This window comes from Hemitrygon akajei, unplaced genomic scaffold (assembly GCF_048418815.1).
Source record: "Hemitrygon akajei unplaced genomic scaffold, sHemAka1.3 Scf000056, whole genome shotgun sequence".
Lineage (NCBI taxonomy): Eukaryota > Metazoa > Chordata > Chondrichthyes > Myliobatiformes > Dasyatidae > Hemitrygon > Hemitrygon akajei.
Window position 1 is genome coordinate 2,309,146 of NW_027331942.1, and position 23,515 is coordinate 2,332,660.

Sequence of the window (23,515 nt, forward strand, 5' to 3'; positions counted from 1 at the left end):
GTGTTCGGATTTGAGCGTGTGCGCAGGTTTAGGCTTTTGTCGGTGCTTTTGCGTGCACATGGATTTCTGCGTGGCGGTCGATTTGGGGTTGTGTCACATCTCACAGTACTTTCATTTTTAAGGTCTTTAATAACTGCACTTCAAACATTGACCTTTGTTCTCACAAATTCTGTCAGGCGAATGCTGCTATATTGTACATATATATATAGCTATACTGCTATATATAATGTTATATAAGGATTCATCTTTGAAAATCAAGTGTGCATACATGGGTGCCAGCTGGGTTGGTGGTGCACACGGTCTGAGGGTGCTCACGGATTTGGACTTGTCAGTGGTGTGGAATGTCAGCGTTGTATCATGATAGGCACTTCATTAATAAATACACATTTAATATTCTACTCTTCTTTTACTCTGATTTTTTAAGTTGGAGATTGCTACTTCGTAAATTATCTGACATTATTCATCCTCTGGGATAAGTTATTGTGTATCTGGAGGGTGTTTGCGGGTTCAAAGTGTGCACGGATATGGGTGTCCATACGTACTTGTGGGTGTTGCTGGATTTGGGGTAATGACAATTATCAAGGTTGCTTCGTTTATAGATACTTTAATAATTTAACAGTGAACTTTGCTCTTGCTATTTTCAATGCAGATTAAGCCTTCTCGTGAAAAAAAAAATAGGATTAAAATGATTCTCGCTCTGGGATAAGCAATTGTACTTGCAGGTCCGCACTCGGTTTTCAAGGTGCACAGAGATTTGGAGATGTGCACGGCAAGCTTCAGTACTCACGGATTTGGGGATTCCTCAAGGTCGGGGCGTAGTGGCATCAGCGCCGGACTTCAGAGCGATGGCTCTCGAGTTCGAATCCACCCGGCTCCCATCCGTGCTGGGTTCAGCATCGAGCTCGCAACGCGGCCTCGTAAAAACAAGAACGCCTGCTAAAAGAAAACGCCGTCATGACGGCGTCGTGATGACTGCACTCGGAGTTAAGGGCGTTCTTCTTCTTCTTCTTCAAGGTCGTTTCGTTTTTTGATACATTAATAAAAGTTGTACATAGAACTTTGAATTTGTTCTAGACTTTGTAAGCGGACGCAGCTATTTTGTGAACTGTTTCTCACAGAGATGTGGTGCCTGCGGATTTGTAGTGTGACGTATATGAATTTTGTTTTCTTTATAGATACTTTCAGAATCAATGCACTTTGACGTTTCAACAGTATTATTGTTACTTTCTGGTGGAGGCAGACAGTTTGTGAACGGTTTCAAATGATTCTTCCTCCCGGATACTGTTCAGATCATGTTCGGGGGTGGCAGCGTGCTTGGGATCCGCACTCAAATGGGGATAGCACAGTGTTAAGGTAAAGTCGCTCACTGATTTAGGGGTGTTTAGGACAATATAAGGATAGTTATAGAATTCGGAATTCTAATAGATCTATGGTGTTGGGGTCAGAGAGACAAGAATGGTGTCAGAGTGGGACCAAGTTGATCTGAGGGCGGTGTGGCAATCTCTAGATAAAGTTGACGAGCTCAGCGTGGGTGCAGGAAGCAGCACCAATGCAGTCGTCACTGTAGGGGATGTACGCGTCGCTTCGGGAACACAGACAACTGGCAGGAGAATGGCTTTGGAACTGGACTAATGCATCCGGGTGGCCAGTAGGGTTGCACGGTGGAACTACGAGGGAAATTGGATTAGTAGACCAGAGATGAGAAGATAGGCCGGCGAATGAGGGACGAGCATTGCAGCTGTATAATGGGCACTTTCATTTAATTCCCGTTTGGGAGCTGTGAGTGGAACAAGGTTATCGCAGGGCCCAGTGGAACAAAAATTGCCCGCAGTGGATAGAACTTCAGTGGTTTCAGGTCGGGTGACGCCGCAACGTCACGAGTTCTTCACAGACATCGGAGCGAATAGAGATTTCACCACATTTTTTAACTGCTCCCTAAACTTGGTCTGTGTAACTGCGTAAAGGGCCGTGTTTGTACAACAGCTCAGGAGCTGCAGAATGACGCCCAGCTCTCGCAGCGAATCAGGTGGACGCACATTTGTGGCAAAAACATATAGCCGATCCCACGCAGAGTACACAGTGAAAGGTGCCCACAGCAGGATGAAATTGCCCGAGACGATCAGTAATAAAACCAGGGATTTCCTGCGTTTCTCCATCTCCGGGTCTCTGGAACTCGGTCCGTTGCCGGGAACCCTGAGTCTCCTGCGAGCTCTGCCGGTGACTAAGACGTGCCTGACGGTGACGCCGTTCGTCAGCAGAACCAGCACAAATGGGAAAACAGGGGTAAGGAAGTAATAAAATAGTTCAATTTGTGTCGCGATAAATAAATTCAAATAATGCCCTCTTACCCTACAAATAATTGGAACAGCTATCCACGCATAGTACCCCGAGAGCCTAAAATACCAGTAAATATTCTTTAAAAAGCCAATGGCACTCACTGTCCCCAAAACCACGGCCGCGGTTTTCCTGGTGCAATATTTTGATTTCAGCTTCTGGCAACAAATGGCGATAAACCGATCAAAGGTGAACGTGACGGTGAACCACACCGAACAGTCGGTTGCAGTGTTAAGGAGAACAGAATGGATATTACACCCCTTGTTCATTGATCGGAAGAAAACGTCGATTGGCATGTACATAAGTGGAAATTTGCTCAATATCAGGTCCAGGATGAGAACCAGAATATCCACCACTGCCATGGCAACCAGGTAGCAAGTGACAACTCTGGAGAGTCCGCACTTTCCCCGAGACAGGATGAATATGGTCACCGTGTTCACTGCGAAGAAAGGAATCAATCAGGGTAAGCACATAAGGAAGTGCTTTCTTCAAGCAAGCATATAAAGTAATCCACTTTTCAGTAAGTGACAATGTCAGAACAGTACGTACCTGACAGAATAATACAATCGTCGCGACTACCATTCAATTAAAATTAAACAGTTTTGCAAATCTGTGTGCACTCAATGCCATCTGTTGGACCGAATATCAGTAAAGAAACAGAGAGCGGAGATTTCAGATAACCATGTCTGACGATTGGTGGATTTCGTACTTCTTGAGGCAAAAGCACTGAATGGCGCATTATCAATTAAATCTGCGGCATCTCAACTGTCGGGAACTAAGTGTCCCATTAGATAAAAAGCAGCTTCCCGTCACTGCTCGTCACCCAGGGCACCGGCATTGGCAAATGGAGTAGCAACCCAAAACCCAATTATTGCAACTATCTTCCAGTTTCCCGACCTTTTGGGAGTGAACATTACCTTCAAATTATACCGCGAGCCTCCCCGTCTCTCTTGTATGTTTGCCCTTATATTCGTATGGTATTTGTTACAGTCTCAGTTACGCTTTACTTTCTCGGCAACAATGAAGTTGATTTGTCACCATAACAATACGTCATCATCAATATTTCAAGAACTTCCAGTGGTCTATCACCTGTTACTTGGGCTTTAAAAGCCGTCAAATGCAACTGGTGTGAAAATATACAGTAATGATCTTTGCATTTTATAATTTTTAGGATCCCAAACAGAAAATGCAGTTTTAAGAACACAGTGTGGAGGAAGATGGCCAGATGCAGAAGAGGGAACGCATGATTACATTCGCGGAGAGAATGCTTTCTTTGCTTCAGTGGAAACTCAGGCTTACGTGAAAGCTGGAATTTATAAATGATGTTATTACGTTTGTATTCCGACCAAAGATGGTTAAAACGACCAGGGCGAAATGGAGGAGGAGTGTTCACAATGAGGTTTCTTTTCCTACGGGAAGACAGATAATAAGATATACTGTTGTCGTAAACCTGCTCTGGATCATCACAACTGTCTGCACATATTTCGTTAGACAGGAGTCCTGGATTCAGTAAGTTATCAAAGCGCATGCAGCAAAGATTTGCTTAATTATCAATTGGGATGTGTGCCAGCAGCATTAATGATTATTATGAGAGATACACGTAAGAAGGAAAATGTGCGGTTAAATGTTGTTTTATAAATTATCTTTAGAAGGGACTCACCGGGAAGAGCAATGATAGCGAGGACTGGGTAGAAAATCACTTGAATGGCGATTAAAGCATTCGTGACTCGAACATCTACCGTTATCCGTTCATCATCTGCAAAAATATATGGAACCATCCAGAAGATATTTTTCCCATTTCCTGTTATATTCCAAGCTGTCCTTCCAGAATTCTGATCCATGACAGAACGAGCTAGTCTGTCGTTACTTTCCCTCTTTGTGCAGCTCCGGATCTCTGTCCGTGGCAGGAGAGGCTGCTCTCACTGAAACTGGGGAACTGAGAGAAAGGGACTCTTATTAATAAGCGAGAGAAACCCTCCGGTGACATCAACCGCATAACTTGAAATGATGTTATTTATTTTCCATGAAATGACAGAAAGAGTTAACCCTTGGTTTACCGAGTAGCTGCTATACTTCTATTACCTATACCGGAATTACAAAATTAATTTAAAAAATAACTAAAAATATTTCGGTCGACTTAACTGAATATAAAGTAGAAAAATGGTCCTTAAATAATAAACAAATGTATGTATTTACTTTTAAAATTGCGTGAAAAGAATGAGGTAAATTAGTCAAAAATCACATTTGATTCTTCCATGATGTGTATAAAATGAGAAATGCATACCGCGGTTCTGAAACAGCGGCATTAGCTCAGGATATGTCAATTTTATAAGAGAGAAAGAGTATCAGCCTTTCTCGAAAAAAAGAGTTATCTTGGTAGCCGGGAGTAGCGACGAGGCAAGAACGTCAGACATGCGGTGGAGAGGGAGGCAGGAGGTGAGAGAGAGAAAGGCAGAATCAGAGACAAAGAATGATGGAATTAACTGTCGGCAGCTGGGTTCCGTCCGGCCCAATGTAGATCATATCACTGAGTGGTGGATAAGTACTCTTTGCACGCAGTCTTTTCACTTGTGCCTTCACAAGTGACTGATTTGTATTTCTCATGTCATCCTGTTATAGTAGTAGCTTAGTAATATTCAACATGTGCACTCTGTCTCACTTTACTGCAAACCTCATGCTGTCAAATCAGAAAGAAACAAGGAAAAATGTTTCCCTTACTGTCCATACCCGTACCCGTATCCCACACAAGAGGCCAGGCCGCAGTCATATAGACATTACCACTGTACGGCAGCTGATGCTTTTCCCCTGGATGTCAAGAGTCGATATGATAGAAAACGCTTTAATCCAGGGGCATCATCACGTTTTTATGAAGTGACTTTGTATTTATTGTCAAGCAAAGGTGGCGCTCTACGTTTGTACAATTTGCCCTCGATTGAAGCTCTCACAAAAACCAACAGCCACAAGTGTTCCTATTCGGTTATTCAGATTATTTTACTATGCCTTTTTCCCACTTTGTGTGCCTTCTTGGAATGTTTCGTGATTTTGAACAGTATCCACCTTCATATATTATTTGCAAATCTTTGGAAACGGGTGTTATTTTCCTTTCCCCCTGAATAATAACATGGCATATTTGTAAGACTTCAAAGGTCGAACGGGAACTAAGAAGCACGTCTCTTCTTGACTGTTATTAATCTCTGTTGTGGTTTGCAATGAGCTTCTCTTAAAGCTTAGAAATGTAGAAACAGCAGAGGGGACATGTTTATTCACATTGGTCATTTGACAGAAATGTGTTCAAACCTGGAGACGGTTTCATTAACAGGTTACAATAAAACATATTTCTTCGTCAGACAAAACATCATACAAGCACAGTTTTTGCACAGTAGGTGTCGAAGTAAAGGTATTATTAGATTATTCGGTTGTCACCATTACGTCCAGCCACTGAATACAGGCTGCACATGTTTCTTTTTCATCTGCTGATCAACTGGACAGTGATCAGATTTAGATTTGAACGTATAAATCATAAATTTCTTCGGTGTCATTTCAACAAATTCCTTTTACGGATGTGTAGCTCTGTGAAATAAACACTCCTTTTCCCCGCTCTGCTCGGAGTGCAACCACAGTCTGATGTAATGGCAAAGATAAAACACAGCGAGCGCTCTTCCCCAACAGCTAGTGTTTACTGATATTCTTGTGTAAGATCAATACATCATTTGATCTTAACTTTTTGTGTGCTGGGAATCCCATCAATGATAGGAGATGAATTATTAACTACAAACATTCTGCATAATCACTCAAAGAGTTGACCTGCACGTGTGTGTAACGAGAGCTGTACAATTCATCTGCTTCTACCTCAGGCCACGAACGTATCAATCACCCCTCGTATAAATGAGACAATCTTGAGGGATTGTCACGTTTCGTCACGCCCCCAAATGCACGGACAGCCTGCAAGTCCGTGTGCAGTCACCTATTCGACGTTACACCCTAAATCAGTATGCATCCCTGCTCAAACTCCCATATGCACATGTGATTATCCCAGCGAAAATATATTTAAACAGCTCACCAAGTAATCGCCTCCACCTGAAAAAGTTGCAAGAACAAACAAAATGAAAAAAAATTGAAATCAGTCACACGCCCAAATCTGCCGACATCCACAAATCCATGTGCATCCATACACCCCTAAATCTGTGCCCAAGCCCGCACACACTGCCAAATCTGTGTGCCCACAAAATCTTTACACAGCACCAAACTCACCACATGCATAATTGATAATACCAGTTCAAAACTTTCAAGCAGATGAGAAAATAGCTGGATCCACATGAAAAAGGTGGATTATTTTAAATGCATTATAAAGGACAACGATAACCCCGAAATATGTTCGCACTCACAAATCGAAATCATGACACCAGGTTTTGACCCATGCCCCGAAGGGTCAGTGCTAATTCTGTGATGGATGTGTCTCATAGAAACAATGAAAACCCACAGCACAATATAGGTCTTTCGCCCACAAGGTTTTGCCTAACATGTCCCTACTCTAAACTCCATGTACCTATCTAAAAGTTTTTAAAAATCCTCTATCATATCCGCCTCCACCACCGTTGCCGGCAACTCATTCTTCGCACTCACCACTCTCTATGTAAAAAACTTACCCCTGACAACTCCTTTGTACCTATTCCCCAGCACCTCAAACCTGTGTCCTCTTGTGGCAACCAGTTCAGACCTGGGACGGGGGGTGGGGGGGGGGGGTCCTCTGACTATTCACACGATCAATGTGATTATACCCTCGAGGATATATTGTTCGATCGAGGACAATAAGATTATGGTGATAATAGCCAGCGTAGATATTTCCCCCCAGTGGATCTGCCGAATACCAGAAGGTTACTTTACAGGTGAGGGGCGATACGTTCAATACCGATTTCCGTGGCGTTCAAGGGAAATGGATGTGTTACCGGCTCTCAGCGAAATACTTACTGCAAAAGTGCAGGGAATGGAAGGAATTGGACACAGTATTGATGAAACAGATTATATTCTCTGGGATAGTGATTTCCAAATTAAATTATTTCCCACAATATTGTTACGTATTCGGGCAACAACGATATAGATGAGTTAGGCAAGGGGTTTTATAACAAATAACACGTTTATTAAACACTGATAACAAACCCCCTTCAAATGTAAACAAACCCAAACAATGGTCCGAGCTCAGCTGCTGGCAGTTGGTCAGACAGTTCTTAATAGCTTTGCAGTCTCAAACAGTCTTTAAAGTAGTATTGAAAAAAAACAGTTCTCCAAAGCGAATTGCCGAATGAAAACAGTTCAAAGAACGATATGCCGACAGTTCAAAAGCTCACGGTACTTTTAAAAGGAGAGACTTTTTAAAGCGATTTAAATTCTCTTCCACGTCGATGTCCTTCGATTCCCAGCGTCGAACTCCCACGTCGAATTTTATTAAATATAACAAATTAAAGTGACTGACCTTCCTTCCAAAATATTCTCAATCTCCCGCTTTTCCAGCGGAGACTATCGTGAGAATAGTAAACGAAATCCTTCCGAATGAGGATCACACAAGGTCGAAGTCAATCCATCGAAAATCGATTTTTCTTGATCTCCAAACTTCACTCTCCATTAGCAAAGAAACCGTTGGCTCTGACCTTTTAAACTTTAGGCATTATATAAAACTTCATTTTTAACTAAACTGCGTCATCACATTAAATCACACAGTGATATGAAGTCATCTTGGCAAATCCCCACGAACTGCCCCACCCGACAGGGTGGGTCTTCCTTTTATACCCTGTAGAAAAAACCTGTCACATGACCTCTACTGGCGGGAAAATGACATCACTCCACCATTACCTCATGTCCAGTATAACTTCAACCCCAGTCACGTGACAAGGGTACCACTGTCACGTGTCACGGGTACGTAACACCTCCCTCCAAAAAAAAAACATTTTTGCTCTGACAAGAACAAAAATTTTTAACAATTACTTACAAAAAAAAAACAAATGTATAAATTATATAACATACACAATATACAATACAGTAGGAGTGTTACAATAAAAAAAACCACTCCAAAAAAAAAACATTGTACATTCAATATCGAGATAGACAATCAGCAACCACATTATCCTTACCTTTAATATGAGTTATCACAATATTGTACTCTTGTAACATCAAACTCCAATTTAACAATCTTCTGTTTTTGTTTTTCATCTTACTCAGAAAAACTAACGGATTATGATCAGTGTAAACAATAAGTGGTTTTTGAGTTGTACCAACATATACCTCAAAATATTCCAAAGCTAAAACAAGAGATAACAATTCTTTCTCTATTGTTGAATAGTTTCTTTGATGCTTATTAAATTTCTTAGAAAAGTAAGCTACTGGATGATCAACCTCATCACCCTCATTCCTTTGCATCAATACTGCTCCCGCAGCTTCATCACTAGCATCTACAGCTAATGAAAAAGGTTTTTCAAAGTCAGGTGCCTTAAGCACAGGTTGTTCACATATCATTGTTTTCAATTTTTCAAATGCTTCCTGACAAAACACTGTCCATACAAACTTTACATTCTTCTGCAGAAGGTTAGTTAATGGAAGGGCAACATTAGCAAAATTCTTACAAAATTTTCTATAATATCCTACCATTCCCAAAAACCTTCTGAGAGTTTTCTTCCCCGTCGGAGTGGGAATTTCCAAAATTGCCTGAACTTTTGCCTGAACAGGAGCTACCTTACCTTGACCCACAACATAACCAAGGTAAGTCACAGTAGCATGTCCAAATTCACTCTTGGCTAAATTAATAGTCAAGTTAGCTTTTGAAAGCTTTTCAAACAATTTCTCCACCGCAATAATGTGTGCTTCCCAAGTATCATTTCCTGTCACTAAATCATCAATATAAGCATCAGTATCTTTCAATCCCTGAATTACAGAATTAATCATCCTCTGAAAAGTACCTGGGGCATTCTTCATCCCAAATGGAAGAACATTATACTCATATAACCCAGATGGAGTTACAAATGCAGAAATCTCTCTACCTCTGTCCGTTAGTGGAACACACCAATACCCTTTCAATAAATCAATCTTTGTAAGGAACTTTGCTTTTCCAACCTTATCTACACAATCATCTACTCTAGGAATTGGATATGCATCTGTTTTCGTTACAGCATTCACCTTCCTATAGTCCGTACAAAACCCAATACTACCATCAGGTTTTGGCACCATAACACATGGCGAACTCCAATTCGAATTAGAATGTCTAATAATATCATTCTCTAACATGTATTCAATTTCTTTCTCAGCAAGTTCACATTTTTCCATGTTCATTCTATATGGATGTTGTTTAATAGGTTTGGCATCTCCAACATCTACATCATGTGAAGCTATAGTAGTCCTTCTCGGAACATCTGGAAACAAATCCTTATACTTAAAAATCAATTCCTTCATCTGTTGTTTCTGCTCTAGCTGTAAATGTGCTAATTTCTCATCCATATTTTCCAAAATAGTCGAATTAGGTAACCTAACAGAAACAATGTTAGATTTAGAATGAAAGTCAGATGAATCATCTATCATGTTCCCAGTTAAATCCAACTCATTCTCACTAACCACAACAGTCACAGTATCAGATTGTTTCTCAAAATATGGTTTAATCATATTTATGTGGCAAAGTTGTGTTGACCTTCTACGATCTGGAGTTTTTATTACATAATCCACATCATTAACTCTAGACACAATTTCATAAGGTCCATGAAATCTAGCTTGTAAAGGATTTGTCTGCACTGGGAAAAGAACCAACACCTTATCTCCAGGCTTAAACATCCTCATCCTAGCTTCCTTATCATACCAAGTCTTCATTTTCTCCTGAGCCAACTTTAAATTTTCCTTGGCTAAGCTACAAGCTCTATGTAACCTGTCCTTAAATTTCAAAACATAGTCCAACAAATTAGTATGCACTTCCTTACTAATCCACTGTTCCTTCAATAAAGCTAAAGGTCCTCTAACTCTATGCCCAAACACAAGTTCAAATGGACTAAAACCTAAAGATTCCTGTACCGATTCCCTTACTGCAAATAAAAGTAAGCTTATACTCTCATCCCAGTCACTTTCATTCTCCACACAATATGTCCTAATCATATTCTTGAGAGTAGAATGAAACCTCTCCAAAGCACCTTGCGATTCTGGATGGTATGCAGACGAAGTAATTTGCTTAGCTCCCAATTTATAAACTATCTGTTGAAACAATCCAGACATAAAATTACTACCTTGATCAGTTTGTATTTCCTTAGGCAATCCAAAATAAGTAAAGAATTTTATAAGAGCCTTCGTCACAGTTTTAGCTTTTATATTCCTAAGTGGTACTGCCTCTGGAAACCTAGACGAAGTACACATGATAGTCAACAAATACTGATAACCAGTTTTTGTCTTTGGTAATGGACCAACACAATCTACAATAACTTTAGAAAACGGTTCACCAAATGCTGGAATAGGTTGTAATGGAGCTACTGGTGTAACCTGATTTGGTTTACCCACAATTTGACAAGTATGGCACGTCTTACAAAACATCGCCACATCTTTTCTTAAACCAGGCCAGTAAAAATGTTTTAAAATCTTGTCCACAGTTTTCCTTACCCCTTGATGTCCACCTAAAGGCACACTATGAGCTAAAGTCAAAATCTCATTCCGATAAACTTTAGGAACAACTACCTGGTAAACAACATTCCATTCCTCACTTGCAGGAATTGTAGGCGACCTCCACTTCCTCATCAACACTCCTTTTTCCAAGTAATATCCTACTGACACCTTCTCAATTTCACTACCTAGTAAAGCTTGTTCCCTTAATTTTACAATCTCAGGATCTCTATTCTGCTCTGCTATCATCTCCTTCCGTGACAAAGATAAATCTTCATAGTCAGACTTACTCCCAGAATCTTGTTCAAACAACGAAGGTAAGAAAGTTTCTGACACATCCTCAAAACTCAAATCCTGAGTTGAACAGTCATGAGTAACAACCTCATTCTGCACATCAATTTTTTTAGCCATAGCTCTAGTCACAACACAGGAAGAATCTGTGTTAGAATTCACCTCAGGTACCTCTGACTCCATTGTCAAATGCACTTCAGGAAAAACTTGTCCACCTGCCAAGTCATTACCTAACAATAAAGAAATACCCTTCACAGGTAAACTATGCTGTAATCCTACCTTAACAAATCCTGTAACTAACCCTGACTTTAAATTTACTTCATGTAAACGTACAGGCATAAAATCACTTCCAACACCTCTTATGTAATTTACCTCACCAGTATCACTCTCTTCATTAAACTTCAACACACTATCTAACATCAGTGATTGAGAAGCTCCAGTATCCCTAAGAATTTTTATTGGCACCAGAGTAGATCCTTCTTTCAAGGATACAAACCCTGCAGTTATAAAATGATCATATCCCTTTCTAACTTTGTCAGACTCTAACAAATCCTCATTTGTGTTTACCAAACCCTGTAACTTTACAGGTGCTTCAGTATGTTGCACACAAGCATCTGGAACTGCTTCCTTCTCTTTCTTTTTCAATTTGAAACAGTTAGCTATTACATGGCCAGGCTTCTTACAATAGTTACAAATAAGACCAAACTGTCTTTCCTTCACAGGTTTTCCTTCCTCCTTACCTCTCTCATTAACCTCTAATTTAATTTCTGATTTACCTTGAGTCTCCATATTATTTTTCCTCTTGAAAATTCTACCCTGAGGAAATTTATTCTTATGGATTAAAACATACTCATCAGCTAATCTAGCACAGTCCTGCAATTTATCAGTATCCCTCTCATTTAAGTAGATCCTTACTTCAACAGGAATGCTTCTTTTAAATTCCTCCATCAAAATCAGCTCTTTCAAAGTCTCATAGTCCTCATTTACATTTTTAGAAGAAACCCATCTCTCAAAACACATAGCTTTATCATAGGCAAATTCCACATAAGTCTTTTCCACAGACTTTTTCAAACTCCTGAATCTTTCTCTGTACGCTTCTGGGACCAACTCATACGATTTGAGAATATTTTCTTTCACAATATCATAATCTAATGCTTGTGCAGCAGTTAAAGCTGTGTAAACCTGTTGTGCCTTGCCTTTGATTACACTCTGTAATAACACTGACCATTTATCTTTCGGCCACTCTGACATCCGAGCAATAGTTTCAAAATGTTGAAAATATCTCTCCACTTCTGTTTCACTAAATGGAGGGACCAATTTAATTTCTTGGCTAGCAACAAACGGTTTTTTAGAATTAGCAGACTGTTCTACAGACCTTAATTTAGCCATTGCATATTCAAAATCTCTCTGCTTTTGCGCAGCTTCCAATTTACACCTTTCTAACATCATTTGTTCAATTTGCAACTGCATCTCCAGATTACTTATTGGAAACGATTCTAAAATCGATTCTTCAAAATGACCCGAAGCCACAAAATGTGATGCGATCTTTCTCTGTATTACAGCTTTTGATGTAGTTAGCAAAATCCCTTTAAGATGCAACCGATTCGCAAGTTCAGAGACTTCAGTTTTTTTCGCCTTCGCTAACAAATCCACGTCTGGCGAATCCAGAAACTCATCAATATTCATCGTTGCCGAATACCACTCACAAGCCAATCAAACAAAAAAAAAATCGAGCAATCCCCGTTACCAAAACACCGACTCAAAATTCAAAAAACTTTTTAAACTCAAATAATTCAATTCCGAACGAAGCCCCCATTATTATGTTACGTATTCGGGCAACAACGATATAGATGAGTTAGGCAAGGGGTTTTATAACAAATAACACGTTTATTAAACACTGATAACAAACCCCCTTCAAATGTAAACAAACCCAAACAATGGTCCGAGCTCAGCTGCTGGCAGCTGGTCAGACAGTTCTTAATAGCTTTGCAGTCTCAAACAGTCTTTAAAGTAGTATTGAAAAAAAAACAGTTCTCCAAAGCGAATTGCCGAATGAAAACAGTTCAAAGAACGATATGCCGACAGTTCAAAAGCTCACGGTACTTTTAAAAGGAGAGACTTTTTAAAGCGATTTAAATTCTCTTCCACGTCGATGTCCTTCGATTCCCAGCGTCGAACTCCCACGTCGAATTTTATTAAATATAACAACTTAAAGTGACTGACCTTCCTTCCAAAATATTCTCAATCTCCCGCTTTTCCAGCGGAGACTATCGTGAGAATAGTAAACGAAATCCTTCCGAATGAGGATCACACAAGGTCGAAGTCAATCCATCGAAAATCGATTTTTCTTGATCTCCAAACTTCACTCTCCATTAGCAAAGAAACCGTTGGCTCTGACCTTTTAAACTTTAGGCATTATATAAAACTTCATTTTTAACTAAACTGCGTCATCACATTAAATCACACAGTGATATGAAGTCATCTTGGCAAATCCAGCCACGAACTGCCCCACCCGACAGGGTGGGTCTTCCTTTTATACCCTGTAGAAAAAACCTGTCACATGACCTCTACTGGCGGGAAAATGACATCACTCCACCATTACCTCATGTCCAGTATAACTTCAACCCCAGTCACGTGACAAGGGTACCACTGTCACGTGTCACGGGTACGTAACAATATATTGGGCTGAGCATCCTGTTCATGTATAGTACTGTTCTGGTCTTTACAGCTGTGGCGGTAGCTCAGCTCATCGTGGCAACCATCCGCCTCTCCATGGTCTCTGTCTAGATTTCTCGCTGCCTCACTGAGGCAGCATATAATAAACGAACTCAACCCAGATCTTTAGTCTTCTCCCGATTCCTCAGGGCAAAAGATACAAACGCCTGGAAGCACAAACCATCAAGCTCAAGGACAGCTTCAGTTTCTCTGTTTTCAGCCTATTGAACGGTCGCCCGGAGCGATCACATGCTCTCTGGTAGTAAGGAGTAGTGAATTTATCGTCGGGGAAATTGACTTCTAGCACAGCAGAAAATATGGGGCATATAAATTGAACAGTACTAGGAAGTGAAACTCTATAACAAGCGACCCAAGCCACAGACGGTAGGCGGAGAAACTAGCTCTTGAAATGTTTGCCTTGCTGAACCGGATGACCTTTGATCTCGTGCTCACACAGAAAAGTGTCACATGTGCTGTCAGGTGCAAGGAAAGCTGCACCGACCCACATTGCTGACGAGTCGAGGAAGACAATTCACCAGGAGGAATATGTTAAGCAGTCGGTGGATAAGGTTTAGGGAAGGGGTGGATCTGTTACACTTTGGGTGAAGATGTTGGCGTTCCGGGGCACAAGGATGTTGGTGTGCTGTTGGACATTTGGTGACGGAACTATAATAACTGAGTGTGCTATAGATGAATACCTGTTTGATTTACAGCAGACGTTTGGTCGCGTACTTCAATGTTTGTCTACAAAAAAAATAATAATAATGTGCATACTCGTAAACAGCTTTGTCTCTCCCACTTACTGATTCGGCAAATCTGCTTCCCTGAATCAATAACCACACATCCATTTCTCAAAAGTCGATCCACGTGCCCACCACTCGCTGTGAAAAACAGTCTCAGAGATCGCCTTTAAATTTACTTTCACATTTAATGCATGCATCTAGTTCGTATTCCGACACAGTGAGCAAAACGGATGTTTTCTTTTTCTGCTGATAAAACTTCACTATACCCTCACTCAGCATCGGCGGCTCCAGAGAAAACAGAACATGTTTGTTCAACATCTCCTAATGACACACATCCTCTCATCTGATAGATTGTTTCTTCACCCTCTCCGGATCTTCCACTTACCTCCTGCAATGAAGCAGCAAGTTCTGCATACAACACTCCAAACACGGCCTGAGAGAGTTTTAGAAATCTTCAACTCAGCTTTACAACTGTTGAAACAGTGCCCGGGGCAATGATCAAGCAGGTCACAGGGCTTCTTTACCACCTATTAACCTGCACAAACATCTCCAAGGACCCGGTGAGCATCTGGTGAGGGAACCTGTACAATTCTCATTACAATCAATATAATCAATGAAGATTTGACCTGCGGCCAATCCGGACATCGGCAGATTGGAGAAAAGGAGACTCAAGAATTCCATCGTCCGAGAAGCAAATGCAAGAGGGGTCGCGGCAGCGTAATGAAGCTTTGATCAAAGCCCGATCTGGAGTATAGAGGGCCTCAATCAGATTCACCGCAAGGGGATAAAAACGCAGGAGCGGCTCTACGAGGGTAATATATTTTTGACGAGTGACCAATAGGCGGTTGGGATTAATTAATAAGAGCAAATTAAAAGAGGTCAGGGGCAAGCGCAGCGGATATCGTCTGCTTGGCGATAGTCGGAGTGGTGGTCTTAAGGGTTTAACCGAGCCTTCAATGAAGAGAATTTTAACTCAAAGAAAGCAAAAGAAAGAAATGCTCGAGGTTTTATTGTCACTTCTCTTCTGTATATCTGCTCAGCTATGTAGAGATGACAGTCAGGATTGTGCAATGCTCCCCTTGTGGGATGTAGGAAGACAGTAACACCTCTAGATTCGGTACCACTACAACTTCGAGATGTGTATCCAGCTGCAGGTTCTACCAAACCGTATTAAGGAGATGGGGATGGTACTGGATGAAATCCGGATTATACAGGAGGCTGAATGGGTGGTAGATAGGAAATATAGAGAGGAAGTTACACCCCAGGTGCATAACACAAAGCACATGAGCGTCAAGACAGGCTAAGGTATTAAGGAGCCAATGCAGACTACCCGGCGGTCACCCTCCTCCCCCTCAACAACAGGGAATATCACTTTGAATACTGTCGATGAGTATGATTTAACAGAGAAATGTTACAGTGGTCTCGTCTCTGGCGCTGAGTCTGCCTCTGTGACTCAGAGGAGAAGGGGAAATAAAGGTACACTATCGTGACAGGGGATTCATTAGTTATGGAAACAGGAAGTAGGATTGTGAACAAGAACAAGTTTCCCGGATAGAGTGTTCCCTACAGTCTCTCAGGATCAGGGTCTTCTGCATTCTAAAATGGGCGGCTGAACAGCCAGATGTCGTTTTCTATAAGGTCAATGACATAGGTATGGCGATTGACGAGGTACTGCAGAGAGATTTCAGGGAATTGGGTGCTAAATTAGAAGGCAGGACATTCTGGATTGTGATACCAAGCTTGCCACGTACTAGTGGGGCAAGAACAAGGAAGTTTATACAGTTTAATACTTGGCTGTTGAGATGGTGTAGGGCCGAGTGAATAAGATTGCTCTTATTCCAGAGGGCTCTCCTCCAGGGAAGGTGGAAGAAAGGATCTTATGTGAAATGGATGGTGTTCACCTGAACGGAAGGGGTCTAATATCCTAGAAGGAAGGTTTGTTTGAGGGTTTTAAACTAGAGTTGCAGGGAGATTGGAATCAGAGTGCCAGAGCAGTTACGTAGAGGAGAGGTTGTTCAGACAGATGTTGGGAAGACCTCAGACGATGTCAGGAATTAAAGTGTTGAGGATGGTGCGACAAAAGCGAACATGGCGAATGCAGGACCCTAAGTGTTGTAGTTGGATTCGGTGCAGAAAGCGGAATAAGGTAGACGAACTTGCAGCACAGTTACAGCTTGATGTTGTAGGCATCACTGAATCGTGACTGAAAGAAGATTATAGCTCGGAGCTCAATGTCCAAGGGTACACATTGTCTGGAAAGGACAGGCAGGAGGGCAGATCGTGCGGCGTCACTCCATTGGTTCAACATGGTATCATTAGAAAGAGGGACATAGGGTCCCATTGTGTTGAATTATTTGTGATAGGGCGAAAGAACCGCAAGTTTAAAAACAAAACACTGCTGGGAGTTGTGTACAGACCCCGAAACAGTAGTAATGATGTGGCCTACAAATTACAACGGGAGGGGGAAGATGCATTCCGGAAGGGCCATGTTACAACTGTCCTGGAGGACTTCAATAGGCATGTAGATTGGTGGATATCAGGTGGGGGATTCATTACGGGACCCATAATTTCTAGAATATCTACTAGATGGCTTATCAGAGCCCCTCGTGTTTGAGCTCAATGGATCAGCTCTTCTGGACTAGGGGATGAGCAATGAACCAAAATTGATAAGAGAGCTCCAGCTAGCAGGACCCTTAGGAGAAAGTGATCATAACATGATCGAATTCCCCCTGAAATTTGAGAAGAAGCTGGAGCCAGATGTATCAGTATATCAGTGGAGTAATCGGAATTACAGAGGCTGAGTGAGGAGTTGGCCAGAACTGATTGAGAAAGAAAAGAAACACTGGCAGGGATGACAGCTGAACTGCAATGTCTGGAATTCGCAGAAACAATCTGGAACGCACAAGATATATTCATCTCAAAGAGAAAAAAAATATTTTAAAGAAATGATGACGCAACCATGGCTAATACCACGGCAGAGGATCTGAATGCGCATTTTGCATCAGTCTTCACAGTGGAAGACGTCTGCAGTGAACTGGACATTCAAGAGTGTCATGGAAGTGAAATTTGTGCAGGGAAAACTACGACTGAGAAGGTGCTCAGGAAGCTTCCTCTTCTGTGGGTGGATAAATCTTCTGAACTGATGGAAAGCACCATCGGGTTCTGAAGGGAGTAGCTGGAGAGATTGCGGAAGCATTAACGATGATCTTTCAAGAATCGATAAATTCTGGCATTGTACCGGATGACTGGAAAATTTCAAATTGCAAATGTTACTCCCCGATTTAAGAATGGTGGGAGGCAGCAGAACGGAAACTATAAAGCAGTTAGCCTGATATCGGTGTTTGGAAAGTTGTTGGAATCGATTGAAAGGGATGAGATTACCGAGTATCTAGAGGCACACAGCAAGGAAAATCCTGCCTGACAAACCTGTTGCGATTTTATTAGGAAATTTCAAGCAGGGTAGTCAAAGGAGATGCATTAGAAGTGGTGTACTTGGATTTTCAGAAAGCCTTTGACAAGGTGCTACACTTGAGGCTGCTTAACAAGATAAGAGCCCATGGAAATGGGCTAACAGATGTTACCTGGGTTTCAGCACTTAAGTTACAGAGAAAGGTTGAACAAGTTAGGTCTCTGTTCATTGGAGCGTAGAAGGTTGAGGGGGGATTTGATCGAGGTATTTAAAATGTTGAGAGGGATAGATAGAGTTGACGTGAATAGGCTGTTTCCATTGAGAGTAGGGGAGATTCAAACGAGAGGACATGATTTGAGAGTTAGGGGGCAAAAAGTTTAAGGGAAACACGAGGGGGTATTTCTTTACTCAGAGAGTGATAGCTGTGTGGAATGAGCTTCCTGTAGAAGTAGTAGAGGCCAGTTCAGTTGTGTCATTTAAGGTAAAACTGGATAGGTATATGGACAGGAAAGGAGTGGAGGGTTATGGGCTGAGTGAGGGTAGGTGGGACTAGGTGAGATTAAGAGTTCGGCACGGACTAGGAGGGCCGGAATGGCCTGTTTCCGTGCTGTGATTGTTATATGGTTATAGGGTTATATGGAATTACAAGGAAGTTGGTGAAGCCAGGGAAGCATAGGTTGGACAAGAGGGCACAACTTCAGGATTGAAGAATGTCCATTTAGAATTGAGATGAGGACAAATTAGCTTAGTCAGAGGGTGGTAAATCAGTGGAACTTGTTGCCACGAGCGTCTGTGGAGGCCAGGACATTGGATGTATTTAATTCAGGAATAGATAGGTTCTTGATTAACTAGGTCATCAAAGAGTATGTGGTGAAGAGACAGGAAAATGAGGATGACTGGAAGATTTGGATCTATCCATGATTGACTGGTGTAGCAGACTCAACTGGCCGAATGGAATACTTTCACTTATATCTTATGGTTTTCTGGTCTTAATACGGGATTTCAAAACGAAAATAAAAAGCAAAAGAGAGGGTGAAGAATTGAGCAAGATTACTGGGAAGTTGGAGCACTGGAAAGTGATTATGAAGGGAAAGATCCAGTACGAAAGTAAGATAGCGAATAATATTAGTAAGGACATCAAACTCTTCTTCATATATAAAAAGTAAGAAAAATAGCAAGACTGGACATCAGATCGCTGAATAATGATGCTGGAGATGTAGCAATGTGGGACCATCAAATACCGGAAGAACTAAATAAATATTTTGCGTCAGCCTTCGCTGTGGAAGACACTAGCAGTGTGTTGGAAATTTAAGGTGTCATGGGTATGAAGTGTGTGAAGTTACCATGACGGGAGAGAAGGTTAGTTAGTAACTCAAATATCTGAAGGTAGATCAGATGGACCATACGGTGTACACGCCGTAGTTGTGGAAGAGTTGGCTGAAGACATGGTTGAAGTATTATAAATGATCTTGCAACAACCACTCGGTCTGCAATGTTTCCGGAAGACTGGAAAATTGTAAATCTCACTTCACTCTTCAAGCAGGGAGAGACAGAAGAAAGGAAAATCTAAGCCATTTTGTTTGAGCACAGGGGTTTGGAAGATGTCCGAGTTAATTATTACTGATGATGTCTCAGTGTACTTGGAGACACATGATAAACTAGGCTGGAGTCAGCATGGCTTCATCCAGGGAAAATCTTGCCTGAGAAATCTAATGGAATTCTTTCAAGGGGGAACAAGCCGGACAAATGAGATTTTCCGAATGCTTTTGAGAAGGTGCCACACATGAGACTGCTTGACAGGCTACATGGTAATACAGTGAAGGTTCTAGCATGGACCAAGCAGTGGCTGATGACTGGGGAGGGGGGGGGAATAGAGCGTTTTCTGACTGGTAGGCGTTGTCCCGTAGTGTTTCACAGAGGACTGTGTTGGGATCTATTCTTTTTTGAGTTATATGTCATTGATTTAGCGATGGAAATGGTGGTTTTGTTGGAACAATTGAAAAATCCTATGACTTCCGTAGCTCTGCCGATTAACGCACACTCTGTAGTTACTCGCTTTATCCTGATTTCCGTTCTGCAAGATGGAGCAACATAGCTATTCCCCTGTCCCACAGTGTCCTTGGCAATCCGGGGTATTGATACATTGGTTAAGACCCAGCAATCTCATCTCTGCCTCTCTATCCTCAGGTAAATCCCATCAGATGCTAGAGTCCATGATTAATATTACAAGTCCACTTTTATTTTAACTCCCTCTTTATTTTGTATTGTTTATTTGAATTAAATTGACTTGATTAGTGACATCATTCAGAAACATGAGGGTAAATTTTTTTTCGAAACGTCTTCGTAGAAATGAGCAACTTGCAATTGCTGTAATTTCTAAGCAGACATATGTATGCCAGGATAATCATTATAACATAGAAATACAGTTGGGTCAGCATTAAGTAAACCACTTGATGGCCTGGTGGAAGATATCCCGGAGCTTTTATTCGCGGCATTTAAAATGTGGTACAGTTTCACGGATGGTAGCAGCCGGAACAGTTTGTGATAGCGTGACCGGGGTCTCTTATGATCCTTCGGACCCTATTTACACACCTGTCTTTGTTTACGTCCTGAATAGTGGGAATTCCATATGTACAGATGCGCCAGGATGTTAGAGTCCTGCGATGGAGCGAAGTACAGTGTGCATACCAGGCAGTGATGCAGCCAGTCAGGATGCTCTCAATCGTGCCACCATGGAAAGATCTTAGAACTTGGAAACCCATACCAAACTTTTTCAAACGTCTCAGGTGAAGGAGGCGCTGTTGTGCCTTTTTCACCACAGAGCTGGCGTGTACAGACCACTCGAGATCCTCGGTGATGTTTATGCCGAGGAATTTGAAGCAGTTCACCCTCTCAACACCAGATCCATTAATGTCAATAGGAACTCAAAGTGAGAAACAATTCCACTGGTCACATCAATCACTGTGCCAGAAATCTTCTGTTTGGGCTTTCCCGAAGTTTCGTACTCCCCTCTACTTCTGGTGATCCCGATGGTGAATCCTCACTCTGATCTTCAACCCATCAGCGAGCGTCTTGGCAAAGGATGGGATTATAAGTCGACACTGAGACCCGTGTTTAGGAAGGCGGTAAGGAATAACTGTTAACATAATTAGCAAACACAGTAACGCCTCCAGCCTGGTGTTCATTTGAACATTCATGTTTTATTCAATATTTCTAATCATTTATCAATTGTATAGAACTCCATTTTTTCCCGGTTACGGTGTGTGGACCAAGCTCCATAATATACACTGTTGGGCTGCTTCTCAAATAAAACTATTGTATGTTTGCATGAATTTTGTGTATTAGTGTTTGTAAAAGAATGTCGATTTGAAACAGTGCAAGCCGAAGGAGAGTGATCATTCACTGAGTACATGTACAGACATTTGGCTCATTTCTGAACGCGTCCCACTTACCAGAAAACGTTCGTCCCCAACCGACACTTGTTAAGTGTTATTGATACCGTCAAAACTGACCTTTCTCCAATGAAAATTCTCAACGCACGTACGACAACGAGCAAAAAGCTCGTTTACATATTTACATTGAAACCAATGGCATTGTGATCACGAGTTACAACGAGTTCGTTAAATCAAGCTTCTATCTCTTGCCCCGACTCATTAATTTCATAATAGTACATCAAGCATCGCACACGCTCTCGGCAGCTCATAAACACACAAATTTAAAAAATATCCTGAACACATTGGACGATCTCCTACCCATATAGTCCTTTAAAAGTGTGGAATTAACAATCAACGTGCAGAATGTTAAAAACACCTACTCTAACAACCGTAATGATTTGCAACAAACTGCGATATCTCCTCAACATTGGCCGTCTAAATACGATTGACTATTGGGTGGTCAGTAAACTATCCCCATTAACGTGATCATACCTTTCCTCTTTTTCAGTTTCACTCATAAAACCACAATAGTTTAATTCTGCATCTGTTCTGACTGAAGTCAGCCGTGACATTTTCGCTGACTATTAACGCTACTTTTCCTGCTGTAGTCCATCCCGCTCTATCACTCTGAAACAAGGAACTCAGGGTTACTGAAATGCCAGACCAGACTCTTCTGCAACCAAGTCTCATTAACGGCTCAGTTACCATGATTCCAGGTTCCAAGCCCAGAGTTCATCGACTTATTCTCCGATACTTCTGCAACTGAAGTATACGCAGTGCAGGGCACTAGTCGTACCTTCCTGCAGTTGTGTGAGATCTTATCAAAATATCGGTACAATCTCTCCACTAACAGTTCTGGCACGCTCCTTCCCACCTCCCTGCAAATGTTGTTTAAACTTAATCATGCAGCGCTAGCTAACCTTCTGCAGGATATTAGCATTTCTAGTTCACGTGCAAATCGTCTTTATCAATGGGTCTCAGGTTCCCTGGAAGAGAGATCAATGATCGAAAAATCGTATGGCCTCCCTCCTGCACCAGACCTTTAGCCACGTGTTAATCTGCATCATATTTCCTTTACAGGCCTGATTAGGACGCGGCACGAGTCGCTGTCAGAACCCCGAAGATCCTGCCCTACACCTCAAGCACCTAATTCTCTGAATTTCCATTGCAGAAATTCGTCACTGTTCCTACCGATGTCATTGGCACCGAAATGGAGCCAACCCCTGCCGGCTCACGCTCCTACTGAAGAATGTTCAAGCCTTAATCCAAGTTGTCCCGGACCCTGACACACGGGAGGCAACATACCATCCAGGAATCTGTTCTTCCCTTACCATTCTGAGTCACAGACCATACTCAGTGCCAGAGATCCGACCTCTATGTCTTTCCCCTGCTGGGTCATCCAACCAGAAACGGAATCCAGGTGTTGCTGACGGTGATGGCCATAGAGATAGTCTGCACTGGGTCTTTAAAACCTTTTTCCTCCAGACTGTCACCCAGTTTTCTGTGTCTTGCACCCTGGCTGTCCTACCACTCTATATGTTCTGGTCCATCACGTCTGTGGCCCTGAATGAACCGGAGTTCATCCAGATTCAACTCCAGCACCTTAGGGCGATTGTTCCACGCTGCAGCCGTTTGCACTTCCCGCAGGTGTCGTCATCATGAACTCTGGAGGCCTCCCCGTCTTCCACATCCCGCGAGGAGCCTTTTACTTAGCCGATGGCCTCCAGAGCCTGTCCCTGCCTTATTTTAATGTGTTCTGTGGTTTTAACACTGGATCAGAGAACCTGAGCGAATTACGTTCTCTTAAGCGTCTAATCTCTCAGAAAGGCCACTGCTCTATCGTCCAAAACACCTTGTTTCCGTCTCCTCTCTCAGATTAACCATTGATCGACAAGCCTGCACAACATTCTGACTGTCATATCTCATCCATGATGGAATGATGAAGCAAACCCAGGAGACCGAACGGCCTT